Source organism: Camellia sinensis, chromosome 8 (assembly GCF_055761805.1).
Source record: "Camellia sinensis isolate YWXY chromosome 8, ASM5576180v1, whole genome shotgun sequence".
Taxonomy (NCBI): Eukaryota; Viridiplantae; Streptophyta; class Magnoliopsida; order Ericales; family Theaceae; genus Camellia; species Camellia sinensis.
In genome coordinates, this window is record NC_138968.1 from 59,464,103 (window position 1) to 59,480,181 (window position 16,079).

The 16,079-nt window shown below is 38.8% G+C and overlaps 1 long non-coding RNA gene across 1 annotated transcript; it reads right to left on the bottom strand.

Annotated features, from left to right (window-relative positions):
- Positions 1-132: 132 nt before the first annotated feature.
- On the bottom strand, positions 133-2,039 carry LOC145796942 (uncharacterized). The gene is made up of 3 exons (XR_014337727.1): positions 1,730-2,039; positions 701-853; positions 133-628 (listed from the first exon to the last, which is right to left on the bottom strand). It is a non-coding gene; the product is annotated as an uncharacterized LOC145796942 (long non-coding RNA).
- Positions 2,040-16,079: the final 14,040 nt, after the last annotated feature.

Genomic DNA, 16,079 nt, shown 5'->3' on the forward strand with positions numbered 1-16,079 from the left:
TCTCCCACAACACAAGGTCTATTTACACCATAAAATTTTCTAATTTGGATTTTACTCAGCTGCTGTTATGCCTATTTTGCAAGTGCAAGCTACTTTGATGATTATTCTTCATAGGTATGGTAGGGTAAGGATAACACAGAAGGATATTTGCTAAACATGTGCACAGATTTGACATGGTGTTGAAACAAATTCAGCATTTATACTGTTTCAACTTTGTCCTTGAACCAATCAAGCCTAAAAAGAAACCCAAACCAGATTGTTCGTTGCCGCCACAGGCTGACATTACATAAGAGTCATTCTTTGAGAGTGCTATGCAAGGCACTGCTTCCTCAAGGTTGACACCTGTGACATCATTAGTCATAACAAGACCACTGTTTGGTTGCCATTGCTGTGGAACAACATTGGCAGTGGCCTTTAGACCCTCACCAAGTTCAGAATTCTCCTCCACAAATATCGACTAATAAAAGAAAAGAAACAGGAAAACATGCAAATGAAATTACTCCCAACTTGCTATTACCTTTCCACCTGGATTTTGTTCACTGCATGTCCACTTCCATAACTTCTGAATCCCATTAGACCCAAGTGCCAAAACACCAAAACCGGAATTTGTATAGAGTAGTCAAGCAACCTGGATGTAGATGTGTCAGTCGAGCATAATCCAATAGATAGATTTTGCAGCAACAAATGAGTAGGAACACACCTTGTTGACTGCATCCATGTTGTCTGGCATGGTAACCTGCCGGCATTGAGCAGGATCTATAATTTCGGCCAACTGCCAGGGTTTGGTTTTATCAGTTACATCATCCAAAGTTTTTGGCTTTTCCATGTTTCTATCCATAGGATCAACTCCATTCTAGAGGGGAAACCAAAATGTATAATCAGTCCAAAAGAAACAAATGTGACATTGTACATAAAAAATAAAAGAATAAAAAGTTGCTTGGCACTCTTAGAATCACTCTATTTTGGTCATTCTCTGTGTTCCATTCAAAATGGAACATGCCCATCGTGTGACAAAAGTCAACAGTATTCATGGGCAGGCACCTCTTAAACATGCACTGGTGTACTGTGATTGGAACCAAGTATATAATGTAAAATTCAGTTCTAACATATAAAACTCCAGTCTAGACAATCAGTATACATAATTACTGCAGCAACAAACACTTGGCATACAGAGGGGGAGGTGGAAACAAAACAAAATTGGTTTGGTTTTCAGAATTTGTTTTCTGAATAAATTTCAAAAAAAAAGAAGAAGAACCAGAAACCTGATCAATGAACCCAAAGGTCTTTATCGATCCCATGATATAAATACTTCAACCCAAATATATATATATATGTACATATTATATAATGAAAAAATGAAAACTTAAGCATTGAAGGACCTTAACTGTATATATTCAGAGATCTTTCAACTTTTTCAACATAACAGATCAGGAAAGGATGCCTTCAGACACAAATCAACTCCTTCTCCTCCTCCTCATCCTCATCCTCATCCTCATCCTCTCTCTCTCTCTCTCTCTCTCTCTCTCACTCACACACACACACACACACACATACGGACTTGAAGCAAAGACTTTAAATCTAGTTCAACGAAGCAGAGAGTAAAGAAAAGAAGAAAATGATGTGTTCAGCCACAAATCAACTTGTAGTTTCTTGTTTAGAATTTCAATTTCAATAACCAGATCGAGAGAGACGAGAAGGAAGAGCTTGAGAGAGACAGAGAAATTGATACCTCGCTGGTGCAGATGGTGGTGGGAGTGGACCTTCGAAATCAAAATCTGAGAAATCGAGCCGGGGCAGACGGTGGTGGCAATGGAGCTTCGAAATCGAATTCGCTCTGAATCTCAAAGATGAATCTGTGAGAATGATAACGGTTTAGAGAAGGTTGAGAGAGACGAGATTTGAAGGCATGAGGATTCCAAATGAGGGTTTACAAAGGGCTTTAACAATTATTCTCAGATTCAAAATAGACTTTGAAATTGAGAGAGAGAATCACCGAGACAGAAATCTTGAAATCGAAATCGAGAGAGAACTTCGAAATCAAAATCGAAACTGCCAAGATTAATCAGCGAGATTGTATCATTCTGAGCTGAATCAGTGAGAGATGAATCGATCCATTGAGAGGGTTTAGAGAAATAGAGAGAGCGAACGAGAGACTGTGAGTAAGAGATTAGGGCTACGAACTGAGCGAGTGAGAGAGATTAGGGATTCACAGGGTTGCCCATTTAAGGGAGAGAGAGAGGACAATCGAAGGCGCTTTTAAACGCGTGAAACGGTGCCGTTTTTATTTTTTAAAACAGCGACGTTTAAGAAACGTCGTTAAATGTTATAAAATGTGACGTTTTATAAAACGCCGTTAAATAAACGTCGCCAAAACTCATTTTTCCTGTAGTGAGTAGAGTCACCAGTTGGGGGTAAGGTCACTCTGACCCAGGGGTGTCAGGGGTGTGTAATTGAGGTAGCGGGTCGATAACTTCCGTTTAATTTTGTCCTTTTGGAAATGTTGGGTTTTGATATCATCCTCGGTATCGATTAGTTGTTTACTTACCGAGCGATCATAGATTGTTATCAAGAGAGAGTTAGGGTTTGCACTGTTGCCAGTGATTGTTTCACATTTTTAGGGGACATGTACAGTAGATCCTTACCCTTCTCATACTATCCACATGGCCAGGGCCAATTTAATTCTTTTTTAGCAACTATTTTTGGTAACAGGAGTGAAGTAGTCCGGGGTGAATTTCCAAAGGTGGTATGTGAATATCTCGATGTTTTTCCTGAAGATCTTATAGAATTACCCCCTCATAAGGTAGTAGAGTTTACCATAGACTTACTTCCGAGTACAACACCTATCTCTTTATCACCATATAGGTTTGCCCCAGCTGAATTGATGGCTTTGAAGGAACAGTTGCAAGAGTTACTTAGTATGGGCTTTATACGCCCTAGCACCTCACCTTGGGGAGCCTCAGCCTTGCTTGCAAAGAATGATGGATCCTTAAGATTGTGCATAGATTACCATAAATTGAACCAAGCCACAGTTAAGAATAAATATCCCTTGCCCAGGATAGATGATCTCTTCGATCAATTTAAAGGCTCTCATTGTTTTTCCAAGATAGATTAAAGGTCGGGTTATCATCAAATCCGTGTCAGAGAGGAGGATATTCCCGAAATTGTTTTTCATACCCAATATGGACATTATGAGTTCTTAGTTATGCCCCTTTGGATTGACTAACGCTCTAGCCACATTTATGGATTTAATGAATAGGGTCTTTCGAGAGTTTCTTGATAAATTTGTGGTCGTCTTTGTAGACGATATGCTTATCTATTCACCTCCCAAAGAGGAGCATGAAGGGCATCTTCGTACTATTTTGCAACTTCTTAAAGAGCACTGCTTGTACGCAAAATATGAGAAATGTGAATTTTGACTTTCTGAAGTCAAGTTCTTGGGTCACGTAGTCTCGGGAGATGGAATTATGATGGATTCTTCAAAAATAGAAGCTGTGTAGAATTGGGGGCAACCTAAGAACGCCTCAGAAGTTCATAGCTTTCTAGGCTTAGCTGGTTACTACCGCCGATTTGTAAAGAATTTCTCTTCCATAGCATCCCTATTAACTAGATTGACCCATAAGGGAGTAAGGTTTGTTTGGAGCGAAGCATGTGAGAATTCCTTCCGAGAACTAAAGTGTATGTTGACCACCTCTCCAATTCTTATCATTCTGGAACGAGGCTTAAGTTATACAGTATATTGTGATTCTTCTAGAGAGGGGTTGGGATATGTTTTAATGCAGGAGGTGTAGACACCCCATTTTTTACCGTCCTCAAGACTTGGATGTGCTTACAGGTACATCCGATGACAAGTTTGATCACTCGTCTAGTGCTCAACTTTCGCAACAGAATGCTCCAGATTTGATCCTTCCAAACCCTATTTCCATTCTGTCTCATTTTTGGACCATGCCTTGGTCCCTCAATATTGATGTTTGTGATGGCCTGCCGGCCATGGGGAAGGGCATGCCGACCATGTATTTGGCCCTGCCGGCCATTAATGAGGCACTGTCGACCATCACTGATGGCCGACAGGACACCTTGTTTCAGAAGATATTATTTTAGATCTTTTGAGCCAGCTGTTTTTCACTAAGCCATCCTCCGTACACGTGTATGAAGGGATGGAGGCCATTTCAAGCTTGTCAAGCAAGCTTTGCATTACATTGCTCTATATAAGGGGAGGCTCCTCCCCCTTTCCAAAGGTTCTAAATTTTGAGAGCAAAAATCTCATCCTCTCTAGAATTCTCACTCTCTCTCTATATATTATGCTCAATAGTGTCTTAAAGTGTGTTTTCTTCACATTTTTGCAAAGGAACACCTAGTCAACCACCACTACCATGGAGCTGAGACTTTTGGAGGTTTGTTTGGAACTCAAAAGGCTAGTTTTGGCTCAGAAAAAGACCTGTCATGCTGTTATACTTCAAGGGTGAGCATGTTCCTCTTTTAGGCTTTTTTTTTGTATACCATGTTAGCCCTCCTTGCATGCTGTTTTAGGCTTGGTTGTTAACTACAAAAAGCTTTATTTTCAAGTGTTTAAAGTGGTTGTTTGAGGTCTCTTTGGTGTTGGGGGTGTTTCATCCCCTTGTGTGCCTTATTTGCTTGAGCTAGGTACCATCTTTTAAGGCCTTTGAGGCAACTTTGGTTTGACCTTTTAACCACTGAAATCCAGTGAAATTTTAGTGGTAGAAATGTTATTTTGAGGTCCAAAGTGGGGAGGAGGGACCTCCCCTCGTTGCTTCTTGGTTGCATGCCTTGTTGGCCTAATTATTGAGCATGTTTTTCTAGCATGTGTTGGCTTGTTCTCAGCTTATTTTTGGCCTTATTGCAGCATGGCATAACTCTGTTTTGGTCGGGTTAGGTCACCCCATGCATGCTTTTTACACTTGTAGTGTAATCTTCCCTTTTAGCCTTACATGCTTGCCATTTTGGCCCATCATTCTAGCCTATTTTGACTACACTCCAGCATGCTTTTACCCATGTTTTAACATGCTTAAGCTCTGTTTCAAGTAGTCTTGACCATGTGAGACTTGCCTTGTATGTAGTATAAGTGGCTTTGACTAGCTTTGAGTGTCAAGTCTCTAGCATGCGTTACTTGAGTTGTTTGCATGCTTTGGCCTCATTTCTACCATGATTTCAGTGTATGAAGTGTGGCCATGCTCTTTCATGCTTCACTCTTTCAATGCTTTTGGAGAGTTATGCTTTATGCCTTGATCATGGCCTAACTTGTATGCATGCGTGCCTAAGCTTTAGGGCTACCATCTCAGCATGTTTTTGGTGTTATTTTACCATGTTACAACTATGATTTTTGTTGGTGAAGTCACCTCATGCTTGGTTTTGGTATGTGTAGTGTAATCCCACTCATTAACCTTGCATGCGTCATGCTTTATGCCTCCCATTCTAACATATGTTAGCTCTACTTCGTGCATGTTTTGGCATTGTTTTGACCTGCCTTGGGACTGTTTTGAGTCATCTTGGCCCTTCGGGGCTTGCTTGATATGGCTATGGTGCAAGTACCTTAGCTAGACTTGAGTTTTGAGCACCGTAGTATGCTATGTTTGTGATAATTGCATGTTTGGGCATCGTTTAACATGTTATTTCAGAGCATATACATATGTCATGTTCTTACTTCTTCCATTCCATGAGAGCTTTTGAGAGTTGTGTTTAATGCCTAGTTTGCGAGCCAATGCATGAGCATGTTGTTGTAGTTTTTTGGTGCTTCCATTTTAACATGTTTTGCCACTGTTTTGGGCATGATGTAACTCTGTTTTGAGCTGGTTTGGTTGTTTGAGCATTGTGATACATGCTCATAGTGTTATTCTCTTCACTAGCCTTGGTGCTCTTGGCCCCTTAACATGTCTTGCATGCATTGCTTACATGGTAGAGTCTTGTGCATGCCACTTTAGCTTTGAAAAATAGCATGTTGTTTGCATAGCATGTTGTTTGCGTTGCATCATGTTCAACCGGACGTTATGTTGAACATAAGGTTGATTGGATCACTTCATACTCAAAGTGATGAAAGTGAGCCAATCTTCCTTGGTCTCTATTGCCTTTGATCATCCATGATGAGGTAGTAGATTTAGAGTCTTGTTTGCATTGCATTTATTCAATGTGTACAAGTTGGATCTTTGGCCATCATGCATTGCGATGTTTGATTGATGGTTTTGGATCCAATTATGCCTCCCCCTTGATGTTTTGAGATGATACGAAGGGGCATAGTACATACATATTCTTGGGAGACCCTCCCTTTCCTCTGTTTTGTGCTCTATTGCAGTTCGGTGTCACAGCACACCAGTGGCCGGCACCCTCTCATTGTTGGCCGACACCCCTTCATCCTTGGCCGGCAGAATGCATCCGTGGCCGGCAGGGGGGTCGGCAGAAGTTTCTCATGGCCGGCAGGCCACTGGTGCACTCCCCAGTACTATTTTGGTAAGTTTTAGCACCAAGCTCTGGAAGACACCCTGGAAAAAGAGCCTCTAAAGAGCAAACCAGAGAGCTTTTCGAGGCGACAACCGAGAGCATGCATCCTTCATTGATCAAGGCAGAGCTGTAGCAGCCTAACTTAGATATTTTGTATGCTTAGTTGGATTTGTAAATTAATTTGTTAATTAGTTAAAGTATTGTAATAATTAGCTTAGTGTTTGCTGGTTATTCAATTGGGTTGTGTAATAATTAGTCTAATTTGATTATTAGATTAGTTAAGTAGCTTAGCTTAGTTAGTTTAGCTCATTATTCGGACCCTCTGTCGAGAGGGCATATGTTGTAATAAGTGTGCGTGTGTGTGTGAATGTCTTCCAACCCCACATCTTTCTCCCTTTTATTTACCAGCTTTTGATGGTTAGTTTTAGGGCATGTTTCAATTAGCATACTTATGCTTTGCATGCGTGCATTATTCATTCGTTTTGCATGCACCGAGCTCGGTGCATCATTCAAACTGCATTGTATTTCAATACACTTTCTTGAATACGTGTTTCAAAGCATGTTATCAAGTGTTGCATTCATATGCCATTCTAGATAGCCGAGCCTATTTTAGTTGCATTTTTGTATGTGTTGTATTAGGCATCTTAACATAGCTAGGATCATGTATGATTTCTAACTAGCTTCTGTTTTGGCTCAGAGTACACTGTGAGTGTTTACGCTTTAGCATCCTTGCATGTGTGTAAGTGACTGCCATGATAGCATGCTTTCCATGAGGCTAATTGCTTAATTGATTAACTGCATGAATGCCTGTGGACGAAGGCTTCATTGCTTGAATTAGAACAATTCATCAAAATGTGCATTTTAAGCCCACTTTGCGGAGTGGCAAAATCATGTTGTTTTCTAAGCCCACTTGAGGGTGGCAAATCCGCGCTTTAGCCTACTTGCGAGTAGCAATTCCAAACCATCTTCGAAAAACAGGCATGAGATGTTTTGTTCCAAATTGAGTGATTTAGTCTATACTTGTATGTTGTGCGCATCACATAGTAAGTTAGATAATAATCGAAATAAGAACACATGTGTTTATAAAAACAACATATCATTTTAGTAAAGGCCGATCTTTGATCAGGCGAGCGGGGGTGCTCATTTCAGGACCTTCCCCTCTCGTATCCAAGTTCCCAAGCCGAGGCAACTTTGGTTATGACGGACACGTAGCCTTAGGCAAGAGTCATGGTTTCCTAAATTTCCCAAAACAAAATATTTAGGTGGCGACTCTAAAATTTGGCAAAGCAGTCCATGTTTGGCGCTTTTTGATTAAAATCGATTTTCCAAAACGATTTTCCGGATTTGGACTCTTTGGTGATTTATCAGTCTTACATTGCACTTTGTGAGATTAGATTCAGAACCATGACAGGAGTCCGAACTATAGTAGCTAGAACCCAATTCGCGCCCTCTCCGAAAGGGGGGTGCGTGGAGAGAGTTCGGGGCGATCTACAAGAGGGTAAAGTGGTAGCATATGGTTCCCGCCAACTAAATAAGCACAAAAGGAACTACCCGACACATGACTTAGAACTAGCTGCTGTTGTTTTTGCCTTGAAGTTATGGAGACATTATCTATATAGTGAAAAGTTTGAAGTTTTCTTAGACCACAAGAGCCTCAAATACTTCTTCTCCCAGAAAGACTTGAATCTACGCCAACAACGATGGATGGAATTTCTAGAGAATTAAGATTTTGAGATACACTACCAACTCGGCCAGGTTAATGTAGTAGTAGATGCCTTAAGTTGAAAATCTATGAGCTCCCTGGCTAGCCTAGCGATGAGGGGATGGAAGATGATAGGGGATGCTAATGAATTTAACTTGCGGCTTGGTGAATCGTCGGAACAAGCCACTCTTTTCACCACTATTGCACAACCTACCCTTGTTGCTAGAGTAATAGAAGCACAACTGGGTGACCCGGAAGTAGCCTTAATTAAGGGGAAGATCTCCCAAGGGAAGGAAGAGCGGGGCTTAAATGTTCATGCCGATTCTAATGTTCGTTACCTTGACCGATTTTTTGTACCTAAATCCATGAAAGGTGAGGTTTTGAAAGAATTTCATCACTCGCGTTTAACAGTACATCCAGGGGGTACCAAAATGTATCGTGACCTAAGCCATCAATTTTGGTGGAGAGATATGAAAAAGGATATAGCTCTATTTGTGGCCAAGTGTTTAATCTGTCAACAAGTTAAGGTTGAACACCAAAGACCAACTGGATTGCTACAACCTCTTTCGATTGCTGAATGGAAATGAGAACACGTCAACATAGACTTTGTTTCTGGTCTCCCTAGAACTCAAACAAGTAATGATGCAATATGGGTGATAGTAGATAGACTTACTAAGTCGGCTCACTTCCTCGCCATGAGCATGGGGGATTCCATAAAGTTTCTAGCTGAACTTTATATCCATGAGATAGTTTGCCTCCATGGGGTACCAGTGAGTATAGTGTCTGATAGAGACCCTCATTTTATAGCTAGGCTGTGGCAGAGTCTTCAAAGTGCCTTGGGTACTCAATTGAATTTTAGTACAGCTTATCATCCCCAAATCATTGGGCAATCCGAACATACCATCCAAATTTTGGAGGACATGTTGAGGGCATGTGTGCTAGATTTTAAGGGGTCTTGGGAGAAACATCTACCCTTAGTTGAATTTGCTTATAACAACAGCTACCAAGCAAGTATTGAGATGGCATCTTTCGAGGCATTATATGGGCATCCATGTAGATCACCGGTGTGTTGGATAGAAGCGGGAGATTCACCCTTGCTAGGCCCATATCTAGTTCGTGAAACTACGGAAAAAATAGTCCTCATTTAGAAAAGTTTAGTTACTACTCAAAGCCAACTAATGAGCTATGCGAACAGAAGAAGATGACCTTTATCTTTTGAAGTCGGTGATCATGTATTCTTGAAAATCTCTCCTAGGAAAGGATTGATGAGATTTGGCAGAACTAGAAAACTATCACCTTGATTTATCGGCCCTTTTAATATCATTGAGCGGATTAAAGAAGTTGTTTATCGTCTTGCATTGCCACGCCAACTCTCCGGAGTCCATGATGTGTTCCATGTGTCTATGCTTTGTAAAGACGAACCCAATCCCTCCTATGTATTAGATTGGATGGAGATTAAGATAGACAAAGTTGTGTCATATGAAGAAAAGCCACTCCAAATCTTAGATTCGAAAGAGCAAGTTTTGAGGGGTAAAACAATTCCCTTAGTTAAAGTGTTATGGAGCCATCACGGTGCGGAGGAAGCTACATGGGAGCATGAAGCTGAGATCCGCAAGAAGCACCCAGATTTGTTTTCTCATTTGTAATATACATGTTTTGTTGCTCCTTCCTAATACTTGATGAACTGGAAGATGAACTAAAACTTTTATTATTCTATTATCCTTGGTTTTTGGAATTAAATTGATGTCTATTGTTTAATTATGGGATTTTGGTGGATTAGTAAATATATTGTAGTTACCATATTTTATTGTCATATTGGGAGTTGTTGAAGATTCGTGAATATATATTGATGTCATCATATTCTTATCAAGTTGAGATCTGGCACTAATTTCAGGGCAAAATTCCCCAAGGGGGGAAGTTTGTGACACTTTTGTTTCTGGGTCCGCTTGAGTGGAAAATTTTAACCCCCAGTATCTTTTGAGTTTGTAGGCAGGACGCTTGTCTGCAAAAAACGGCGCTAGAGTGAAGAATGTTGGTTCCCAGTTGTTTCCCTATAGCTCTGCAAAACTTCTGGGACTTGTCATTTTATGCTCCAGTGAGCCTCTAAGTTTGTGTCTTAGGCTTAAGAGTGAAAGGTGGCACTCGAGTGGACTGTGCGAATTCAGCAACTTTAAAAACGTGATTCTAGATCATTCCTTACACTTTTCATTTCTATCTTCCTATTACTCTCCTCATTTTTGAAAAACCATAGTTTCTCACTCTAAAATACCTTCCATTCCACTAAGATTTGGCTTAGATCACCTAGCAAAGAGTGAAAAAGACTTGGAGAACTTACTTTTCCACCAATTGAATCTTGGTTTCGCGAAGGATTCTTCAAGGGGCTTCATTTTCCTTCTACTTGTTGAGGTAGGGATACTTTTACCCTAGTATTTCTTTGTTTTGAAGAGGTTTCATGGTGTGGTTGTGACTTATGAGCCTATTTGAGAATATTGTTGGATTAATTCCATGTTTTACATAAATCAACCATTTTCACTTGACTCTTGCTTGAAATTTCTTTACACTCTCTTCTCAAAACATGTATATAAATGTTATTGAAACCCATATCTATGATAAAAGAGACAAACCCCCAAATTTGGTGAAATCTTAAATTCTCAAGTTAAGTAGAAAACACCAAATTGAATGGAATTTACTTTACTTCATGAAATGTTATAAATAATGAAGGAATGAAAGATGTGGATGTTATTTTCCGTGCATGTTGTGTGGCATTCCATTCTTTGGTGATGTTGAATGCTTGTGGATGGAACAAATGTGATTGAATTGTTGATTGTGCATGAGTCCAAGTAAGAGTTGGCTTCGAAAAATATGGTGTTATGTTGGTACCCGCGCGGGGAGTGTAAAAAGGTGCTCAAATTTCCTGTCTAGGCTTATCGCTTGACGAATGTGGGAAAAATGGTTTTTGGGTATCCACACAGTCCCACCGTATAATATCCCGTGAAAGTGGAAAAACGGATGATTTTCTTTGGGTGTCCACTCCCCACCGTATAATAGCCAGCAAATGTAGAGATAGTCTTCAGAACAAAAGAAAAAAGGTGTTTTAAATAAGACTCTTACAGATGGACTCATGGCTTGCTTTCTATGGTTGTGAATGTTTAACTGTTATAATTAATGACGTGATTAGTAATTGTCATTGTTTGGTTGTTATGAATTTATATGACAGTTAAAGATCGCATATGGGGATAAGTTTCTTTGTAAAGTCTTGCTGTAAGGATACCATAATCTTATTCAAAGGATTAAATACTTGGGTAAATGTGTTCCTACTGGGCATATAGCTCCGCCCTCTTTTTATATTTCAGGAATTGACGAAGCACCATCTCCTTGATGGATGAGATCAAGTAGTAGCGCCTTTTGGAAATAGTTTATTCACGTGTACTTTGTTATTTTGAATTGGGATTTTTTGTAACAAGACTATCAATTTATTTCATTGTTATTGTATGCCCTAGAGGCTTATATTTTGTAAGGCCATCTAGTTCATTGAACTGGTGTATAAATTCTGAATATTGTATGACTCTACCTAGTGAATTGTAATCCCTCACCTCTTAGTTCAATGAAAAAGATGATTTTTGGGTATATTCATGTTTTTGTCTTGACATATTCTTGTGAGAGAATTTCAAGGTGTTACGTATTCCCTTGGAGATGCTCTAGTTGGCTAGTTACTACACTTGCCATTTTAACAAAAAAATTCCAAGCTAACTACATTTGGAGAGTCTTAGGAGGCTCTTTAAACAGTTTGTATGGATAAATAGATAAAATAAAGAGTAGTGTTGATAGAATATATATATATATATATAGTTAGGTAAAATAAAGACCATCAAGTGAAAAATAAAGAATAGTGTTGGAGTTGTTCTTACAAATTGAACAATTTGATCCCTACATTTTAATTTTAATTTGATTATTTCATTCAAATTAAAGATTAAAATTAACAATTTAAGAACAGTTGTCAATCTCTTAAGGTGTACATGTAGATAAAATTAACAAAAAAATTGGGTGAAAAGATCAAATTAATACATTACTTAAAGTGTAATGACTAAATGGTTTAAATTAGAATAATAGAAATCAAAGAAAAATTTGAATCAAACTACAACCATAATTATTTTGAGAGGACCACAATGGGAGCTAGAGCGAGAGAGGGAAAGCTAGAGAGGATTCACCATGAAGCTAGGACCAAGGAAGGAGATTGGCAACTGGTGTTCTACAAAAGAAAATTCAACAATCATAGCAATGGTTGAGGCAATCAGAGTTTTTTTTACCCTGTTTGTGGACAACTTACCAAATGGAATTAACCCACAAAAACTATTCCAAATGTATTCAAAGTTTGGAGTTGTTATGTTGGCCATTTTTTACACTTCAAATGTTAGGAATGGAACTAGAGCGTGCCAGTAAGGATCTGAAAAGTCTTTACAGATAATAAATGTCAAATTTATCAGATGATTGTATTAAAGTTCTCTTATGCTCATTAAAGAGGACTTTACTATGTTGTGTTGAAAAGATGAACCAATACTTTTAACTTGAATTCGTAACAGAAAGAGGGGAAGAGATTGGGTAGAAATTATAATTGCTTAATTGAATAAACAATTACAAAGTGTTACCTTTAGTAAGGGCAACTTCGAAGCTTTAAACCGACCGAGTTCTGAAATTACAGAGTTAATCAACTCCTATGAAATGTAAGTGCAGTACATGAAAGTAAAGTGCTGAAATTTAAGATAAATGACATTGATAAAGACTTAGAGTCTGAATTTGGTAGCGGGCCTTCTTAGTCTTTGCTTCCATTTATTTATAGTCTCCTTTTGGTGCCTTCGAAGCAATTGGGCTGATTCTTCTCACCATGATCTCCTTATCTTTGGCTACTTCTTGGGGCCGCTCTTTTATTTGAGTGTGTATAACCGCTTGTAACAGCTCCTTGAATAACTTCTCCCTTGTGTGCCTTCCATGTGTGGTTTAAGAGCTTCCATTGGTTGAAATCTTACAGTCACAGCTCACGTGAGAAACTTCAAAGGTAGGGACTCTTTAATGATTTGTTGTATTTTTATGTTACCTTTTGCTCGCCATGTGTCAGCCTCTAATTGGCAGGTTTAAATATGGCACCAACAATACCCCCTGCACTAGTGTAAACATAATGGTTACACTAGTGGATATATCCCTCAACGCTTCATTTTACCCACGATCACCAATTTCCTTAAATGTAGTCGTCATCATCAATGATGTCACTCCACTATCTCTTGGTTTACAATTTAAGAATTCTATATTTAATGGGCCCGAACGAGTCCACTAAACCTAGGGAATGCTAGGTCTATCCAAAGCAATGGTGCCGAACCTCCTAGCAAAAGAAAATGAACAAAGATCCCCTAACCTGATAGTGCCCCTGTAGACGGTCACCAAAACTAGAACTCTATAATCAAACAACATTCCTCAAATTGATCTGACGGAATCTCTATACCTTAAAAGAATCTATGTACCTATGTCAGGATCCCATCTCACCCCTACAGGATAGTGAGCTGACCGGCCAGTAATCTTCCATTACCAAATGCCTAACCTGACAAATCTCAAAATGGACTAGAATATAGTGGGGCCAAGAGCAGAAACTTTATTATTAATCCATTAAGTCCATAGAGCAATGCATAAGTATATGAAATGAGGCACACAGTCTTCAGTCTGCATTGCTCAACTTCTGACTAATTGACATCATGTACATAGATTACAAGAGGTACAAACATGTACATACACTAGTACTAAAACCTATTAACTATTATACAAATGCCAAAACTTGTTCTTTAAAGTGAAAAGCCTCAAAAAAAGAAAAGAAAAGATTCTTCAAGTCTCTCAAGCCAAAACTTCTATTGCTCCTCGAATTGATCACCTACATATATATATATATATATATAAGAGAGTGAGCCAAAGCCCTATGAATAATATCAAAGGAAAGTGGTAAATGAATAATTCCAAACATTTGCAAAGTATCCATTTCAATTCATAATTTCGAAAGCATTCAAACATTTCATATGAATATCATATAGACAAACGCATGATAACATGGTACGTCCAATAGAGCAAATAAAACAACCATTCTTGGTCGTCAAAGGGTGATCTCAATAATGGTCATAGCACAAAAATAAATGTCGTCCATTAGCTAGGACTCACTAAAGGATGCCACTACTAGATTCATTAAAATATGGGATATTCATTCATTCGGAATAAAATAAGTGTTTCACAAAACAAAGTACATCTTCTAGTTTTCAAAACTAATTTTCAAACATAACCCTACAGAAATACTACTCACTAATGGCTCGTGCTTGAAGTTACTCTTTTACGATTTCAACCAACATAACACGAATACAAGTATCGCTAACGCGAAAACAAAACAATTAAATCATCCTAACTTAGCTTTTCATTTTTAACTAAACATGATTTAAGTCAGTTTCAAGTTGCGTTTAGCTTTTGTTTAGGTTAAAAATGAAATAACCTATTTTTAGTGACCGCTCGAGTGGTTAATTGGTCACTCGAGACAAATAGAGCTCCCAGTATCTTGCTCGTTTTTGAGTGACTGCTCAAGTGGTTAATTGGTCACTCGAGACAAATAGAGCTCCCAGTATCTTACTCGTTTGCAAGCAAGATAGCTCGAGCAGTAAAGTGGTCGCTCGAGTGAAGATATCAAGCTTCCAGTAGTTTCACTGTAGCTCTGCAAAACTTCTAAGACCCTACATTTATCACTCGAGTGGTGGATAGTTCGCTCGAGCGGTATGCTTGTATTGTGTGCATCGCTCGAGCGATGAAAAGTTCGCTCGAGCGGTCTGTTCGGGACAATAGTGTTAAATTTCAATCCAAACATATTTTGAACTCACTTTTCACACTTTTTCTCTCTCTAAACCCCATTTTCTGAAAACTTCTAAACATTATATTTCATCTATTTTGAGTTAGAATCCATCATTGCTCCTTCATCAAAGTTGTTCATCTCATCAAGGGCTACATTTTGAGCCAATTGGATCTGGTTATTGTAGAGGTTCATCTTTTGGGTCTTCATCTCTCTCTCTCACATAACTCTTGAGCCAATTGGATCTTGTTATTGTAGAGGTTTATCTTTTGGGTCTTCATCTCTCTCTCACAAACAACTCTTGAGGTAGGAATATATTTATCCTTGTATATCTATAATTTGGTTTAACTGTGTGTAAATCTTATGGTATGGGCATATGATTTGGAATGGGTGATATATATATATATATATATATATGGATATTTGTGATGATAGTGTGTTTTGCTCAAAATTGGTGAAAGATTTGAGTATTTACTAATGAAAGATAGTGTAAAAAGTATAAATCAAGGAATACAAAGACATGAAAGGAAAAGCCCTAAAATTATTGTGAAACCCTAAATGTTGTTCATGGATCATGATTCACAAAGGAAGAAAAATAGATGAGTAAATTGGAAGAGTATTGAGATTCTTGTATTGTGATAAGAAATTAGTTTTGGAATATGCTTGTTGTGTGTTATGGACTTACTCGCGCGGGGAATTGAGGTGCCCACTTGCCTTGTTCTGTGAGGATGACAAATGTGGGGATGTTTTGAGGTATCCATTTGCCCGATCGTGTGAGGACGACAAATGTGGAATGGTTTACGTGCCCACTGGCCATCCATGTGAGGACGGAGAAATGTGAAAATAAAGATAAAGTTGTGTTTGTTTTAGAAAATTGGAAACATAATACTCATGGGTGATCAAAGACATTTTCCAAAATTAGTGGTCGGATTTATCAAAAACCTTTATTGGAGAGTGATTCGAGCTTACTTGGGCCACAAGCAAGCCAACAGCATGGGACCATGCACTGATCCATGCATGGATGGCACGTGTACCAAAGAAAATGGTTCTTACATACGTGAG